Source organism: Haematobia irritans, chromosome 1 (genome assembly GCF_050003625.1).
Source record: "Haematobia irritans isolate KBUSLIRL chromosome 1, ASM5000362v1, whole genome shotgun sequence".
NCBI lineage: Eukaryota > Metazoa > Arthropoda > Insecta > Diptera > Muscidae > Haematobia > Haematobia irritans.
The window spans coordinates 146,230,737-146,241,186 of record NC_134397.1 but is presented as its reverse complement, the minus strand read 5'-3'; the positions used below and the strand labels follow the sequence as shown (position 1 = coordinate 146,241,186).

Here is a 10,450-nt window from a genome sequence, read left to right as displayed (position 1 = left end):
TCCCCAGATTTGGCTAGTGGAGCCTCTAAGAGAAGCAAATTTCATCCAATCCGGTTGTAATTTGGAACATGGTCCATATCGGTCCATAATTATATATAGCCCCCATATAAAACGTTCTCCAGATTTGACCTCCGGAGCCTCTTGGAGGAGCAAAATTCATCCGATCCGGTTCAAAGTAGGAACGTGGTGTTAGTATATGGTCGCTAACAACCATACCAAAATTGGTCCAATCACACAAAAATTGGTCCATATCGGTTCATAATCATGGTTGCCACTAGAGCCAAAAATAATCTACCAAATTTTTATTTCTATAGAAAATGTTGTCAAAATTTTATTTCTAGAGAAAATTTTGTTAAAATTTTATTCGGTTCATAATAAAATTTTCATCATTGTCAAAATTTTATTTCTATAGAAAATTTTGTCAAAATTTTATTTCTATAGAAAATTTTGTTCAAATTTTATTCGGTTCATAATCATAGTTGCCACTCGAGCCAAATATAATCGACCAAGATTTTATGTCTGTAGAAAATTTTGTCAAAAGTTTATTTCTATAGAAAATTTTTTTAAAATTTTATTTCTGTAGAAATTTTTGTCAAAATTTTCTTTCTATAGAAAATTTTGTAAAAATTTTTATTTCTATAGAAAATTTTGTGAAAATTTTATTTCCATAGAACATTTTTTAATATTTTCTTTCTGTAGAAAATTTTGTCAAAATTTTATTTCTATAGAAAATGTTGATAAAATTTTATTTCTGTAGAAATTTTTGTCAAAATTTTCTTTCTATAAAAAATTTTGTGAAAATTTTATTTCTATAGAAAATTTTTTAATATTTTCTTTCTGTAGAAAATTTTGTCAAAATTTTATGTCTACTTTGTCAAACTGAATTATATACGTATTGGATCGATCTTTTTTGATTTAATATATACCACGTATGGACTTACATGCAATTTAGAAGATGGTGTTAGGAGGTTTCAAGATACCTTGCCATCGGCAAGCGTTACCGCAACTTAAGTAATTCGATTGTGGATGGAAGTGTTTAGAAGAAGTTTCTACGCAATCCATGATGGAGGGTACATAAGCTTCGGCCTGGCCGAACTTACGGCCGTATATACTTGTTTGTAATTAATGAATATATCCGCTATCTGTTTATCATTTTATTAATATTCATAAAAAATATGGTTAATTAAAAACGACTCTTTTACACAGAAAGAAAAATTTAATATTTTTTTTGAAATAATTAAGAAACAAATATATACGGCCGTAAGTTCGGCCTGGCCGAATCTTATGTACCCTCCACCATGGATTGCATAGAAACTTGTACTAAAGAGTGTCACCCACAATCGAATTACTTGGGTTGCGGTAATACTTCCCAGCAAAAAAAAAATTTGGAAGTACTTCTAAAGGCACAACTTTGAAAGCACTTCCAAAAATGTTCTTCTAGAGATGTTCTTTATTTTAACTACTCAGGAAGTTCTTTTAATTCAATTTTTTTAACTCGCTTTATTCGTACTTCTAAAGGGCAATTTTAACATTTTTTGTTTCAAATGTGTTAAAAACAGGGTAAGGATTAATAAAATGGTATAAATTATTTAAATTTTGTCGACACAAATTCTAAGTTCATTCTAAAAAAAATTGCGAAATTTTGAAAATATTTCAGGTCAAGGGTTTCAGACAAGCGTTAGATTGCATTAAAAATCATAAAAATTTATAAAAATTAATTATTTGTCAAAATACCACAAATTTTTTAATTCACATCCAATACACTGAATTCGGATCACATCTAAAGAAGTGATGAATATTCAGTGCAACGGCTGGTAAAATGGTGGACATCCGTCCTATGACAAGCCCATGTTAAATTCATCGCTTCTGCGATGAATCCACTGTTCCAATGTTCTTTTTGAATCCGCATCCGGATCCAAAAAGATCTACTTTTTTGGCGGCGCTTTTTTTGCTGGGTTGCCGATGACAAGGTATCTTAAAACTTCTTAACACCGTCTGCTCAATTGTCAGTTAGTCCATTCGGGTATATATATTAAACAAAAAGAGGCCGATTAAATACGTAAATAATTCAGTTTGACAAAATGTTCTATAGAAATAAAATTTTGACAAAATTTTCTATAGAAATAAAATTTTGACAAAATTTTCTATAGCAATAAAATGTTGACAAAATTTTCTATAGCAATAAATTTTGACAAAGTTTTCGATAGAAATAAAATCCATTGAAGGACTGGGGAATTCTTCCCACTTAAATATGAGCTAAATTATTAGTTTTTATACCCAAAAGAATAGCAACAACCGAATTCCAATTACACTCAACAACAACAATGCAGCAAGTTTAAATTAAGCCAAACGAAGTTTCAACAACCCACAAAACGGCCAAGAAAGCAATAACAGGGATTGATGGCAACAACAACAACAACAATGATGTGGAGTCTGAGTAAGATTTTCCACTCCCACAAAAGTTGAAGGTGCCATCAGAAATCATAAGTTTTGTTGGGTATAGTAATAGAATTTTGACAAAATTTTCTATAGTACTAAAATTTTTACAACGTTTTCTATAGTAATAAAATTTTGACAAAATTTTCCATAGTAAAAAAAATTTGACAAAAATTTCTATAGAAATAAAATTTTGGTAGATTATTTTTGGGGATCGGCTATATATAACTATAGACCGATATGGACCATTTTCGGATTGGTTGTTAGCGGCCATATAAAGGGTGATACGGTCAAAATTTGGTCAAGGGAAAACGCGTGTAAATCGGTGAAATCGTTTATTTAAAAAATCAACTTAAATTTCTTTTTCAAGTTCAATTAGTATAAAATTCAGGAAAAATATTCAGTTAGACTTTCGCTTTTCCAAATCCGAATTGCCGGGCCTCACGCTTGACACCTGCCATCAGATTTTGTACAGCCACCTTGTCCACCTTCTTCACCGCAGAAAGCCAGTTTGCCTTGAACTGCTGCTCGTCCTTAGCAGTTTTTTTGGTCTTCTTTAGGTTCCGCTTGACAATAGCCCAGTATTTCTCAATTGGGCGGAGCTCTGGTGTGTTGGGAGGGTTCTTGTCCTTGGGAACCACCTGCACGTTGTTGGCGGCGTACCACTCCATGGCCTGTTTACCGTAATGGCAAGATGCCAAATCCGGCCAAAACAGTACGGATCAAGCGTGTTTCTTCAGGAAAGGCAGCAGACGTTTATTCAAACACTCTTTCACGTAAATTTCTTGGTTGACAGTCCCGGAAGCTATGAAAATGCTGCTTTTCAAGCCACAGGTACAGATGGCTTGCCAAACCAGATATCTCTTTGCGAACTTTGACAGTTTTATGTGCTTGAAAATATCTGCTACCTTTCCCCTTCCTTTTGCCGTATAAAACTCCTGTCCCGGAAGCTGCTTGGGTCGGCTTTGACGTAGGTTTCGTCGTCCATTACCACGCAGTCAAACTTCGTCAGCATCGTCGTGTACAGCCTCCGGGATCGCGCTTTGGCCGTCGTATTTTGTTTATCATCGCTATTTGCAGTCACTACCTTCTTGTAAGTCGATAGTCCGGCTCGGTTTTTGGCTCGATGCACGGTTGTTTTCCCCCCGATCCAGACTTCCTGGCTGTCGACAAACGTTCCCAAAACACTTTAATTACATTTGTAACGGTTGATTTGGCATCTTTTTGCGATTTTGCCAGCTTTGCGTGCGAGTAGCTCGGATTTTCGCGATGCGCGAGCAAAATTTTGATACGCTGCTCTTCTTGCTTGGACGGCATTTTGACAAGTGAATTCCAAAATCAAAATAGGAGGATTCTACACACACACACACCTTCAAAATGAGGGGTGTTCAGGTTTTTTAAATGCAAAATTGACCAAATTTTGACCATATCACCTTTTACAATTATGGACCGATGTGGACCAATTTTTGCGTGTTTGTTAAAGACCACATACTAACATCATGTACCAAATTTCAGCCAGATCGGATGAAATTTGCTTTTCTTTGAGGCTCCGCAAGCGTAATCTGGGGATCGGTTTATATGGTTATTAGAGACCATATACTAACACCATGTACCAAATTTCAGCCAGATCGGATGAAATATGCTACACTTAGAGGCTACATCAATAACGACTACTTGTGCCAAGTTTCAAGTCGATAGCTTGTTCCGTTCGGAAGTTAGCGTGATTTCAACAGACGGACGGACATGCTCAGATCGACTCAGAATTTCACCACGACCCAGAATATATATACTTTATGGGGTCTTAGAGCAATATTTCGATGTGTTACAAATGGAATGACAAAGTTAATATACCCCCCATCCTATGGTGGAGGGTATAAAAATGTTACAATTTCAAACAAAAAATTTTGCTATTACATATATCCATCAAAAATTGCTAAGGTGTCCACATTGAGTTACCGCTACCATAATAAGGAAGTAAGGTCAACGCCAAAAGATAACAAACCGAAATGTCAAATTCATATAAGCACACATGCCTACATTTACTCCCACATATTAATTGAGAATGACCACCAAATTTAATTGTAATCAAATCGTTATTACCAAGACATCAGGAGGTGCAATAAGAGGGGGAAAGGGTAATTTCATAATTTTTGAGTAGTTTGCTACTCAATATTTTGTCACTTTCAAGTAACGACCAACTATTCTTGATAATTTGTTTGGGGGTTTTATTTGAAGAGTACGAATGTGTGTGTGTGTGTAATTGTTTTTTACAAAACCACCAATAATAGCCCAATTGAATTTGAGAAGTGTCAGTCAGCCAGTTCGTCAGTCAGTAGTAGTTGAGTTTTTTTTTTAATATAGAACCAAAAACAAAAAATACACCACACCACAAAGCTAGTCATCATCGTCACACAGAGACCCCTGGCGACCACGATGATGATGATGACGACGACGACGAATGTATGAAATGAAAAGTTCGACCAAAGCCTTAAAAAAGCGGCGATGTAAAAAAAAAAAAAAAAAAAACAAGAGAAAAAAACAACAGCACACCGCACAAAAGCAAACCAAAACAACTTCAACGAAAAGTGCATGTGCAACGAGACAACGAGCTCAGTTTGCCATTCAGTTGCATTCGTGCACGTTGAGCTACGTTCTTCTGGCATTGTTTATCGTTCTGTTCTTTGAGAGAGTGTGTGTGTGTGCGTTTGTGTTTTTTTTTTTTTTTCATTATTCTCGACTCTATCATCATCACCTTACCTCAACCCACAACTTGTAACGAAAGGGCTTGTCAAGTCAAGTCTTATTGCATGCGTGCGTCCATGCTGCATCCATGGAACTCTTGTGATCTAAAACTCTAGCATTTCTCTATCAAAAATTTGAAAAATAATCGAATTAATAAAAATCAACGCTATCCCGACTCGAGGTTGATGAATTTAAATGGTAGTCATCTCCTTCTAGACAACCCCCCACCCTTATTACGGCAATGATGGACGTCAATAACTGCCGATTGTATAAACTAAAGATTTGATTTTTTTTTTGGATATTTGTAAAATGTCATCATAACCTTCAAACGTACACACAACAAATCAACAACAATTTGACTAGGGTTAAATAGACAAAGACTACAAATTGCGTTTCCCTGTGTTGTTTTTTTTATTTTTTATTTTGTGCATATTTCCTCTCAATTGTGAAAATCACCCGGCTATATAAGTGTGAGTGTATGCGTGAGTGAATGAGTGGGAGCGTAAGTGTTTTTTGTTTTCTAAACCCCACTCTCAGTTTTAATAGTTTACATCTTTATTGACATTCACATATTCGCTCTGAACGACATTTTATGTTCGAACCTAAATCGGTTGGTCCGGGGTTGCATCAAATCGCCCAAAGGAAACACATTATGACAACATAAGAAACAAGCTAAACAACAAAAATCCTCCTAACCAACATTGTTTACTACAAGTGCGGGGTTATTCCTATTCATGTAAATAAAAAAAAAATACACATCTACTCTTTATTTTTTATCTCTTCCCATATGTTTTGCAATCTTAAGGGAGTAGAGTGCATTGCAATAAAAAGTGGTAGTGGCATAAAACACCAAAAAATATATGAGTATTTTACATCAAAAACTTAAAGTTTATGAATTATGACCTCTGTGTAATTACCAGTTACTCTTTGAGTGAAATAAGAAAACGAAATCCATAAAAACGCAGTAGAATTGAGTGTATTTTGTGGTAAAAAAACAGCAGCAACAACAACAATCGCAGTTGTCTCTTACACAACAACAACAACAACAACAAATTGAAGAACATTAATACGGTATAGTCTTCGTTGATGTTTGCTTGTTTTGCAGTGGCAGTGACAGTCAGTGTGTGTTTTTGTATTGGTGAGTATTTTAATTTTTCCCCATAGTTGAATTCCCCCCATCAATACTATCCCCTATGCATAACGGCACTCTCGTTTTACATGTAGGGTATGGTAAGTTGTTTTTTTTTTTGTTTGCTTTTATTAAGCCAGAGAGTAAGAGAATGTAAACACAATCACATAGTACGGATATTATCCACTAATCATGATTATAAGTAGTTTACTCTACAGTTGTTAACTGAATGCTTTAGAATTATTGCTAAAAAAAAATAATAATAAGAAATTGTAACATAGATTATCGAGATTGCAAGAAATTTTGTATAATGGTGATGGGGGTATAATAAATTAGTCATTCGTTTGCAACACATCGATATATTGAATTCCTAGTATATAAATCCGAACCCGGACGGCCTCGCTGCGCCTTACTGATTTCCCTAAACTGGGACACTGTTAAGAAACATCGCATTTTGAAAGAACATTTTGTTATTTACTTTGAAAGATAAAGTTTACATTTTTCTGTATTCCAAAGGCGAGTTTCCAGTGCTGCCGCTAGTGAAAAATTAAGTGAAGTAGATTGAATAAAATTGAAGTACACTCAAAAAAAGTGAACTCTCTATTTCACTAAAGCCAATTTAACTTTATTTGAGTTCATGGAATTATTATGTTTGGAGAAAGTTTCCTTTACTCTAATAATTTTTTGTGTACGCTAGTTAAATTAACTAAAACCGAGGAAACAAATATACTCAAATGAAGCATAAAGTTTAACTAAATTCGTGTCTTCCACAAAATAGTTCAGAATTTCTTTAAATTTGTAAATTTTACCAAAAATGCGTCCATCATGAACTTCGTATGTCACTAAAGACATTCTTGCAATTTTGAACTCCAAGTTTTTCCTTCAAACTACAAAATTTTCTTTAACAAGTGAAAAAACTTAGTTATGTCTAATAAATTTTCTTGAATTTGTCGAAAAATATTTACTTATTTTTATGACATCGGCGTGATGCCAACGTGTGTAATACTGTTTAGTTCAAATTTTCTACAAATATTCAAAATTTTCTAAAATTAACCGAAAGTTTTCTCCCTGGTGGGTTCACTGTTTTTTCAGTGTAGCATACATTTTTGAAAACAAACCAATAGAATTAATTTTATTATACCCTCCACCATAGGATGGGGGTATATTAACTTTGTCATTCCGTTTGTAACACATCGAAATATTGCTCTAAGACCACATAAAGTATATATATTCTGGGTCGTGGTGAAATTCTGAGTCGATCTGAGCATGTCCGTCCGTCCGTCTGTTGAAATCACGCTAACTTCCGAACGAAAGAAGCTATTGACTTGAAACTTGGCACAAGTAGTTGTTATTGATGTAGGTCGGATGGTATTGCAAATGGGCCATATCGGTCCATTTTAAGTATAGCCCCCCATATAAACGGATCCCCAAATTTGGCTTGCGGGGACTCTAAGAGAAGAGAATTTCATCCGATCCAGCTGAAATTTGGTACATGGTTTCAGCATATGATCTCTAACAACCACGCAAAAATTGGTCCACATATTTATATATAGCCCCCATAGAAACTGATCCCCCGATTTGGCTTACGGAGCCTCTAAGAGAACCAAATTTCATCCGATCTGGCTGAAATTTGGTACATGGTGTAAGTATATGGTCTATAACAACTATGCAAAAATTGGTCCACATCGGTTAATAATTATATATAGCCCCCATATAAACCGATCACCAGATTTGACCCATGGAGCCTCTTGGAAGACCAAAATTCATCCGATTCGGTTGAAATTTGGTACGTGATGTTAGTATATTGTATTCAACAACCATGCAGGAATTGGTTCATATTAGTCCATAATTATATATAGCTCCCTTATAAACCGATCCCCAGATTTGACCTCCGGTGCCTTATGGAGATGCAAAATTCATTCGATCTGGTTGAAATTTGGTACGTAGTGGTAATATATTATATTTAACAACTATGCCAAAAGTGGTCCATATCAGTCCATAATCATATATAGCCCCATATAAACCGATCCCGAGATTTGGTTTTGGAGCAAATTTCATCCGAGTCAGTTGAAATTTGGTACATTGTGCTAGTATATGCACGCTCACAAAAAATCGCTTCTGTAACATATACTCCCAAACACATTTTGCTTCAAGCATATACATTTTTGGGTATTGCCCAAACATTTATATGTTTGATCTCTTCCAATATATAATATGTTTGAAAGCATATTGGTCTAAACAATATATGTTTGGGTAGTCTAAGTTCCAAACATTTTGTATTTTTGCATCCAAATTCAATAATGTTGTCTTCCAAAAAACAATATGTTATTATATGAACATATAATATGTTTGGAAGCATTTTGCACCCAAAAATATTATATGCTTAAAAAAAATCTCCCAAACAATATTGTGCTCAAAATTTTATTTATTTATTTATATATTTACAATCATAATAAATTATAAAAATGAACTGGTAATATAGGTGCTAACAACATAGGTTTTCGACCTGAATGCTCAAAATTTTGTTTCTGCCCAATTGTATATTCCCCCACATCTTTCTCACTTCCACGAGATTTTTTAGTTCTTAGCACCTTTTTCTGTAATACAAACATTGTAGAAGAAATTATTCAATTGTATGATTTTTTTTATTTTAATTTTACCTTTTGCCGGACGGGGATTCGAACAGCGGACCACACAGTTTGTAAGGATCAAAGAAGTAGCTGATCAATTGCCCAAGGAAAAATAAAATGTTAATTTTGTAATAACAAGCAACAACCACCAACTTAATTCAATATCGCTCCCTGTTAAATAGCGCTCCAAGCTACTAAACACATATATGTTTATAGGCTATTTCTAAATTAATATATGTTTGCATCCAAGCATATTATATTTACAAACATTTTATGTCCCAAACATAATATGTTCTAACATATTAACATATATGTCCCAAACATGTTATGCTATTTTATGAACATTATATGCTTGCACTCAAAAATATTGTGTTTAAAAATTTGTGTTCCAAACATATAATGTTTATAGCCAAACATATGAGAAACAGTCTTTTTCATCCGTGTGGCCGTTAACAACCAAGTCTAACTAATTTCATTTTCTATATAAATGAAATTTTGACAAATTTTTCTATAGAAAATTTTCTATAGAAAAAAAATCTTGACAAAATTTTGTATAGTTATAAAATTATGACAAAATTTAATCAAATTTTGACAAAAATTTCTAAAGTAATAAAATTTTGGCAAAATTTTCTACAGCAATAAAATGTTGACAACATTTTCTATATAAATAAAATGTTGGTAGATTATTTGTGGGGATCGGCTATATATAACTATAGACCGATATGGATCCATTTTGGCATGGTTGTTAGTGCATTTCTGTATATGTACGTTTATTTGAATCCATGGCTTCTGGTGCCATAAACGTGAAGTAGAACGTGAAGCAAAGCAAAAATCATCGAAATCGGTCCTTAATCGCGGATTTGACAGCTAAAACCAAATTGCATACCCCCAAGGTGACCAACTTTCAACGCCCGTGGATCCACTAGGGACCCAGAAACTTGCAAAATTAGAAGAAAGCACCTCATCATTCTAACAAAGAAAAAATTATGTGGATTTCTTTATCCATTCCAAAGTTGCAGAATTATTAAAAAACAAGTATATACAGTAGTAAGTTCGGCCGGGCCGAATCTTAAATACCCACCACCATGAATCAAATATAATAGTTTCCTTTGAAAATTTCATGGGGGGTTTGATGACAGATATTTTCCCAAGCAGATTAGTTCAACCAGTACGCTTCCCACGGATAAATGTAAAGATTTTACCTATGAAGACTACATCAGATTCTGAATTTATAAGAACCATTTTTTGTTTGAGTTTTAGAGGAATAATAAACATCTCTTGTAAGTGTGCAAAACAATTTGGAACCACTGTGCAAACAATTTTTGGAACCAATTTGGAACCACTGTGCAATGTACCACTTATAACTTTTGGAACAAGAGTGAAACCTCTCAAAAGTGGACAGATAGGGTTACCTAAATTTTGTGCATCCTTATCAATTTTGTGTATTTGCAGCGTAAAGTCATTTGTTTTTCAGAAAATAACTGAGTTTCATATAAACGCAATCAACTGCAGG

The 10,450-nt window shown here is 34.1% G+C and overlaps 1 protein-coding gene across 1 annotated transcript in view; it reads left to right on the top strand.

Moving 5' to 3' along the window:
* Window positions 1–5,081: 5,081 nt before the first annotated feature.
* Eip93F (Ecdysone-induced protein 93F) overlaps window positions 5,082–10,450 on the top strand; it is a 586,579-nt gene continuing 581,210 nt past the window's right edge. Inside the window, exon 1 of the mRNA XM_075291853.1 lies at window positions 5,082–6,316. The gene's annotated coding sequence lies outside the window, so the exon portion shown is untranslated. The remainder of the gene's footprint in view (window positions 6,317–10,450) is intronic.